Source organism: Sturnus vulgaris, chromosome 19 (assembly GCF_052056855.1).
Source record: "Sturnus vulgaris isolate bStuVul1 chromosome 19, bStuVul1.hap1, whole genome shotgun sequence".
NCBI classification, from domain to species: domain Eukaryota; kingdom Metazoa; phylum Chordata; class Aves; order Passeriformes; family Sturnidae; genus Sturnus; species Sturnus vulgaris.
In genome coordinates, this window is record NC_142261.1 from 7938605 (window position 1) to 7947147 (window position 8543).

At 40.1% G+C, this 8543-nt stretch overlaps 1 long non-coding RNA gene across 1 annotated transcript; it reads right to left on the reverse strand.

Moving 5' to 3' along the window:
- Positions 1-427: 427 nt before the first annotated feature.
- Positions 428-7231, reverse strand: LOC148221643 (uncharacterized). The gene is made up of 2 exons (XR_015807673.1): positions 3935-7231; positions 428-636 (listed from the first exon to the last, which is right to left on the reverse strand). It is a non-coding gene; the product is annotated as an uncharacterized LOC148221643 (long non-coding RNA).
- Positions 7232-8543: the final 1312 nt, after the last annotated feature.

Consider the following 8543-nt stretch of genomic DNA (forward strand, 5'->3'; position numbering starts at 1 on the left):
AAGCTGTCATTTACACTGGACCCGCAGGCAGGGCTCTGCTGTCACGCTATGAACACACACCGTCAATAAAATGTTTGTTGCTTCCTTTTCTTGTCACTCCTGACATAGCTTTCTTTTTCTTTTCTAATCTTTACCAAGTGGTTTGTTTTCTTTACCCCAGGGGCTTTGGTACTTTGTGGAATACTAGAGAGAGGGAATCCATTACAATTCAGCTAGTGGCTATGATCAAAAAACCATGTGCTAGTTGATCTTATTCTGCTTATCCATTTTTTCATATAATTCACGTTTGTGTGGGGGAGTTTTGTCATATCTTTCTTCATTCTTAATGGCAGATTAACAGCCGGTCTTGAACAGTACAAAAAAGCCACACTTGCACAGTAAAGAAGAAATATGCTTTGTTGAAACAGCAGAACACAAAAATCTGTGAGAGTATTTCCAATAGGGCTTTTATTGCAATTTTCCCATAATCTCTCTAGCTCTGGTGCGGGTAGCTGTAGTCTTGTAAAAACAGCAGAAAGGTGATAATCCTTTGGATTTACTTAGCTACACTTCAGAGTGCACCAAATCCAGCTTCCTAATCCAGTTCCCACAAGATGAGTTAGATGAGGCAAGTGCTAAAGATGAACAAGATAATAACTGGAACAGAAAAAGAAGCAGAGATGTAGCATAGTTTGATAGAGAAATTACATGAGATCTGATGCAGTGCATATTTAGCAATGAGCAGAAAGTCACGGTACAAACAGTGTTGATCTCTGAACTGGCCTCTCAGCCCACACAGGGAGGTGTCAGTCCAGCTCAGCCGTGACTTGACACCCCCTGACTGAAACCAGAGGTGTCAGTCATGACTTACAGGGCCTGGCATCTCCCTGCTTCACTGGAGCTGGTGGCAAAGCTCCCACACAGCCCGGCCCTCCAAGGCAATGATGTCACACTTGCACAGGCCTTCCCACAGCTCCCCATGCTGGAGTGCAGCTAATGCTGCCCTACCCCTCACGCTCTCTGAAGTCCTGATTGAGTTTGTACTCTGATTCAGCAGAAAGTCAAAGTAGCACAAACCTGGCACTGTTAGTGTCTGCTTTTCTACGGGTATGAACACAACATCAGGGTTCTCTCTTCTGTTTACCTCAGGAGACCTGCTGTGATCTTGGTGTTAGGTGTTAGGAACTGACCAGGTTACTGACCAAGGGATTAAAGTTTACATGACAAATAAAAAAACAACCAGCCATACAGTGTGGAATGTAGAAATGACTCTCCTTTTCAGTGATGACAAGATGGACAAGGAGTAGAAAGAAGTATCTGTCATTCAGCAAGGACAGCAAAGGATCCTGAAAGCTGAACAGTGTTTCCATTGTTTTAACACAAGCTCCGCTTCTCTACTGAAAGATCCAAATGACAAGGACACTGAGGGTTTCTTTCTCTTCTCTGTTTGTTTCCCTAGTAACAGATACACAAGCTGTACTGTTAGATACCATCCTTTCATCCTTCTCTCTTTCTTTTTTTTTTTTTTTTTTTAAGATAAAGACATGTCAAGGATGTAGTCAGTGGTAGCAGGTTAAGGTTGCTTGTATGAATGAACCTCCAATACAGCAAGATGTACTTGAGGGCACTGCATGTAGTCAGTGGCTGAGACAGTGAAATAACTTTAAAAGCATGGAAGAAAAATGCTTGCATCTCAATGTCTGGATCATTACTTCCTTTGCTTCTTCAAGATATGTTAAGTCTCAAAAGTTTGGAGACTTTAACCAAATTTTAAAAATCAATTAGTCTTAAAATTTCAAACTCTAGATTCTCTGTTTTAGCTGAAAGAAAACCACTGTAGGAAGGAAAAATAATTTTTAAAACCCCAATTTAACTACTTTCCTATATGCTTGTCATAAATGCAAGCTTAGTAATGAAAAACAAAAAATCTGATTTTGTGTTCTCAGTTACTCAGGTTTGTAATACTGTGTTCTCCAGAGTTCTCCAAGGAAAAGAAAAATGCATCTTTTTTCTCAGGACATGGCAGTAACTGGTCTAAAGAGTGTAATGTAGAAATAACTGACAAAATTAATATCAAACTTCTGATTCTCTGATAGGAAAAGACAACATTATGCATTTATTGTAAACCAGCTTGTTGCTTGGTCATAAGTTATACTGGTATTTGTCACAGTGTATTTCAGTTACTTGTCTGGTACTGCCTGTGTAGGGAAGTATTTTAGGTGAAGAAATAAATTAGTATCCTTTCCTTTGGGATGCTTTTTGAAATCAGTAGAACTATTAAATTGTACCACTTATGCTAACATAAAACCTGCAAACCCCAAAAAGATGCAGTGAAGCTGCATTTTCAGTGGATCAGGGAATATCAAGCAATGTGATCAACTGTCCTGAAACACGTTGATGTCTCAAGCTTTCCTCAAGTGGAGAACAGGCAGAGGAATTTGTTTGGAGGCTATGAATCAAACAAATTTGTATCATGATTTTTACATGATGCAGACATCTGCTCATATACATATAAATGGATGTGATGTGGAAAAAAATCAGAATCACCCAGAGCTCCAGATACCTAATTTAGGAGAATATATGTTCTCTCTATCAGAGGGCTGAAATACACACCACTGGAGGGCAATTTGTCATCTGCAAAATCCGAATTGCTCTGTTTATGCCCACCATCGCTGTGGAAGATCTATTTTATCTCTTGTGTGACTTTTGAAATAGCAAAACCAGATGTTAATTACACTTTTCTAATATTCAGTCTGACAGATATACAAGTGTCCTACCTAGAGCAGAGAGGTTCACCAGGGAATTAGCCAGCACACACGCCCTTCAAGTATCAGCATGCTTTAGTAGCTAGGTCAAATTTTATTATCTTTTTCTCCTGAATTTGTTTTTTGAAATAATTTAACATCAACTTGCAGTAGAAAATCTAGACCTTTCTCTCCATGATAACAGGAAGAGTTGAGGAGGTTTTTTTACACTTCTTTTAGTCTTTAAACAAAAATATAAGGCCCACAAAAGAATCATCGTGCTATAAGCACAGTAATGAAAACGGCGATCATAAGAACAAGTGACAGCTGTATTTGTTGTTGAAATTTGATTTTTCTACTAACCAAGCTGTGGAGAGATGAAGTTTTGTCTGTCCTCAAAAGCAGAGGCAACTGCAGTGACTGTGACCAGGCTGTGTAAGTGAGGAAACCTAGTTGTGTCTCCTCCTTTTGGCTTTGGTTGTTGGCTTTGTGAAAGTCTGTCAAGAGACTTGAGAGCAGAACAGACAATTGTAGTGTGTAAAGACCTGTGTCTAAAACTTGCAGCACTGTTTTTCTAATGGGAGAATTTGTAAGAGTTCCATTTGTGTTTATATCTGGCACAATAAGTTACAAGCCCTGGAACTGCAGGAATCACAGATCCTGTCTGTTAGTGTTAGTTCTGTAACTTTCCCCTCATCTCTGAAAAAGATCTCAAGCTATCTCAAAAAGATCTTCAGCTATCTCAAACTCCTTTGCAAGGGGTGATGTCTACATCACCTCCAGAGACTGAAAAGACAGAACTGTTCTAACCCTTCCCTGATAGTGGCTGTGTGATTCTGAATGCAGAGAGGGCTGGAGGTTGTGCCTCCAGCATCAAACATTGAGACTGCAGACAAGGAGCAGACTGCACTTTAGTAGGAGACTGGAAATGGCATCATCAGTTTTCCAGCTGTTCACTCCTGGTAAGTAAATTGCACAGTACAGTGGAATATTTAACATGCAAACAGGAGTGGCAACACAGTAAACCAGCACAACAACACGTAGAAACTAATAGCACTTGATGAGTACCACAGCATTTAAATCACAAAACCAGGTGCTAGCAGAGATTGTCTGCATTTAGCAGAAGAGAAAGCAGAAGATGTGTTTTTCTGAGGGAAAAGGAAAAAGTAGTAGAATAAAGAGAACTACATAAGTTTTCAATGTATACATACCTGTTAAAAACTCCACCCTAATGTGGGATTGTCATCTATTTCATGCAGCTGTCAACTCCTTGGCTGACTGTTGGCCAGCTGTTGCTTAACTGGGAAGTTAAACCTGTGTTTTGTGAGCCATAGAAAAGCAGAGATTCAATTTCTGTTGGTATGTATTTTGTAGAAACACATTCTGCATATGCTTGCCCATATATGCAAAACAGTTGGCTAGAGGCAGAGATTCAAGCTTTTCCTGTGTTGGGATTGTTCAGTTTCCTTTTTTTTCCTTTCTTCTAAGAGATGTGTTTCTCATCTGAAAACCCAGACTTACATTTCCATCTTCATTTTCTATCCTGCCCAGCTTAGGGCATCCAACACAAGCATATTCTGTAGTTACACAGAGCCAGAGGATTATTGTGGTACCGTGGGACAGAAGCCATGTGACTGGTGATATTACTTGTCATTTAAAGCAGAACATCCCTTAGGGAAATGTGCCTTAGAACATCCTGTCTCTACAAATTGTTAATTCCTTGTTCCAGTCATTAATTACTCTCATTGACAGATATATATCTTCTTTCTCCCTTGAAAGTGTTTAATTTTACTTTTCAGCTGCTGTTTCCTCTGTCTCCATAAGATGGAGAATACAGAAGGACTCACTATAGATAGACATGAGAACATCCTTTTAAGAAATAGCGTTTGATAAAGCACATTTTTCATTTTGTAAGTTGTTTCTATATCTCTTCTCAGATCCTTTTCCAAGGTATCAAATCATTTATTGAGCTGTGGATTCCAGTAGTGATTCAAGAATGGGACTGTCCTTTTCCTGTTCAGACAGTTAGATGATCCATATCCATCTGTGCCATTAATTGCCAGTTCAACTGACTCTTCACTAGGATCCCCAAAGGCATTTCAGAATTGCTCTTCCCATTTAAAACCAGGAGTATCTTATAATAAGGGGCAAGCAAACCCAAAGTTAGCTAATTGATGGTAAAAACATTTTCAACTTGCTAGTGTTTTCTTGTGAATCAGGCTAGACATACCATACAAATTAAAAGCTTGGCCACATTCAGAAGATAACATTCCTGATCTGTTATCAGGAATGACCAGCAGGTCACCTGGAGTTTTTCACAGAAGGTGAATTTTGTTTCAGAGCTGAATTACAGATTTCTGTAGCAAAGCAATACTCTATGAAAAATTAAATCGAGACAGATTTTGATTAGGATTGACTTCCTGTGGTAGCCAATCTACTGTTTACAGGGCAAAATGCAACAAGGCATCAAATTATTCTCTGGAAGTATATGAAGACAGATACAAAAGAGCTGATTCTTTTTGCAATGTTAAGATAAAGATACATAAAGAAAAGAGTAATGTTGGCCGAGGAAATTTTCTGAGAGAGACAAAAATAAAAGCTTTTATTGTAATTAACATGAGTCTAGTGTAGCTTTGGAAATGAATGAGAAGGAGACTGAAGAGAAGAACAGTAATAACAAGGAAAACCATAGATGTTCTGTGACTATCAGAGCACAGGGTTGTACACTGTAACTTGACACTTGACATGTATTCTTTTTGGTAACTTATCTAAAAAGTGTCACAAAGATTGCTGGAATGAGAAAATACAAAGCAACCTCTGTCTTCTGCTCTTCACAGTGGGGGTTTTAAATTCACTGTGGCAACTGCTAGAGCTGTGTCTGCTGATTTATTACTTGTATTGATACACCTGATTCCTAAGATTAACTCAAAGGCCTTATTTGTCACCCTGTAATTTTTCCCTCCTCTTAATCTTTCCTTCTTTTTTTCCCCTTGAGTCATTTAATTCCATAAATCCCTGGAGAATGCAACTGAGTCTAAAGACTGGTTTTATTTAGACTCAAGAAAAAGCATCACTGATTTTTTATGTTTGGTGATCAGATTACCTGTACATTTCATTTGTAGGCTGGAACAAGCCATATATGATTTCTGTACACTTAATACTAGGTATTTCTGATTTTTGTTTTCTCCAATAGATTTTTATTTTCTCCAAGGCTATCTCAGTAACCGAGAAGTGAACAATCCTATTAAAACTGCTGAAAGATTTAGAGACAAAACAGCCTAACACTTTGTCCCACTGGGAAGGTGTGCCTGGTACTGTACTGGCTCCATCTTGTGGCTGAACCTGCACTGATTCTTTATAACAGGTTGACCCTTCTTGCCATCATTCTTATATAAATAGTGATAAATAACTGTGTGAACTTCCTTTATAACTTCTAGGACAAATGGCTCAAATGTTTCTGGCAATAGAGAAATGGGGAGACAGGCTGAAGACAAGATTAGCCCAATCAAGCATTGCCCTGTGTAGCACAGTATTTGATTACATCCTCCTGCTTACTGGTAGAGGAGCCTCAGCCAGGCACAGGGAGAACAAACAAATACCAGCACTTTTTGACTCCAACTTGCACTAATGTTGCTGTTCATTATTAACTTGCTGTAGCCAGTAAAGCAATTTGCCATTTGCCTTCAAGAGTGGCCTCGAGTTTCTACCAAAACATAAACACAGATCAGTGTTGTTTATTTTGGCAGCATTATTTTTTTCTAAAACAAATATTTTTTCAAGTGGTTATCATTAAACAAAATGCTAGCATTTGAATGGAAGAAAAAATCTGATACCTTGCAATTAACCTTTCCCTGCCATCCCTGAACTGTGTTCAGTAAGTGTCTCGATTTGACTGCTCAACCACCCAAACCATGAACTCAGCATAGGAAAGGACAAAACACCCAGCAGGAATTACAGAAGGCTGCCAACACTCCAGCTCACTGACCACATGGCTCAGCTAGTGCCTGCTTCATATCCCAATTATACAAGTTCATGTTTTGGTGTATAGCACAACTAGGTATTTTCTTCAGACTGCAGAAAAGTAAATAGCTCATTTTTAGCACCTTCAGTGTTGGCAGCAGGAAGGCAGTGAGCTGCCAGGGCATGCTGGATGTTCTGTTCTGTTCTGTTGTGTATCAGCTTGTGTGTTACAGGATAGAGCTTCTAACAGGCACAGTAGAAATGGCATTCATCTCTGAAGGTATTGCCACTGTTGCAAGATTGCAGAGATCAAGAGAATACAAATTACAATTGCAGAAACTGGTAGAGGGTTGGTTACTGGGTATGAGGCAGGATAAGACTAGCTGCACCCATATTTTGGCAGTGTTAATATGAAAAACATATCCCCTCATCCATAAGATGTGGAAACAAAGTGCCTGTTTCCAAGGAGTCATAAGCCCCAGCAAAATATGCATGGCAGGAACAGTCTCTCTTGCTATATCATACAGAGCATCCATGATATCCAGGCGTGAGTGACAAAGCAGCTTTACCTTGTAATGTAGCTGCCAAGCTGGAAATCATTCCATATCTAAAATTCCATTTTGTATCCCTGCAGACATGCTCAGGAATCTGAAAATAAATACAGGTTTGCAAGACTGTCACAGTGAGTTAATAGTGTCAAAGTATTACTCTCTCTGCTGTACATCATACCCATTTCATAAAGCAAATCTGCTCAGAGCTGCACTAGCTTTATGTGAAGGATTCCTTGCTGGATTTTGTACCAAGAAAAGATCTTTGCATTAAGTGTGTCACTTGGTCAGGAGGCACTCTGCACACAGTACATACCTACTGTGCCATACAGCTGCTGAATGCTCTGTGTTCTGCTCTGGTACTGACACGTCTGTCACAATGTGCTGAGCACAGCCACTGCTGCAGCTTGTGGCCCAGGGAGGCAGCACAGGACAGGAACAGGGTGGCCAGGCTGCTGCAACCACAGCATGATCAGTGTTTGAAATGACTGGAACAAGGGTGGGAGGAAGCTATAAAAGACTCTCTTACATCTGCTCGAGACAGCAGCATCCAGCACTACACATAAAAGTTACCACGTGCGTGTCATAGAATATACTAACAATTACTTAAAATGAAGGCAGAGGTAATGCTGCTGCTTCATGTTCCACAGTGTGCCAGGTTAGAAGGTTGTTGTCTGGTAACAGAGGGGTGAAATGCAAATATTGCAACACCTCAGCTAAGTATCTAAGTTCTAGAGAGGCTGCTGCTCAGGTGGATCTTACCCACACCAGCTGAGGGTTACAGTCTTCAACATCTTTCTCTGCATCCGTATATTCCAGAAGAGCAGTGCTGATGCTGGTGTACCATGCAAAGGAACTGTCACATGTCACAGGTGCCGTTGTCCTGTGCTTTTCTGAGACCCATTTTGCATCCTAGGTTTTGTTTTTATATTCCCCAGTATCCTTGAGGAGACTCTGTTCTGCCAGAAATATCAACATTCCAGTGCCTTTCTGGGGTATCTCAAACTTTTAGGTTTTAAAAAAAAAGTCACCTGAGACCTCTGGATGGCTCAGGGGGCACAGGACACAACCAAACCAGCTGCTCCAGCAGGAGCACACAAGCACAAGTCAACATAACTCACATTTGATCAGGAAACTGAAACTTGCTCTTGTGTGAGCTGAAGAATTACAGGGCATTAACTGTGTGATCAGGGTGCAAAGCAGGGCATGGAAACTGGCAGAAGAGATTTGAACCAGCAAAATCCCCTGAGCATCAGTATCCGGAAACTTCCTGCAAGACACTTTGCTACTGCTACAAACAAGATTCTGCAAC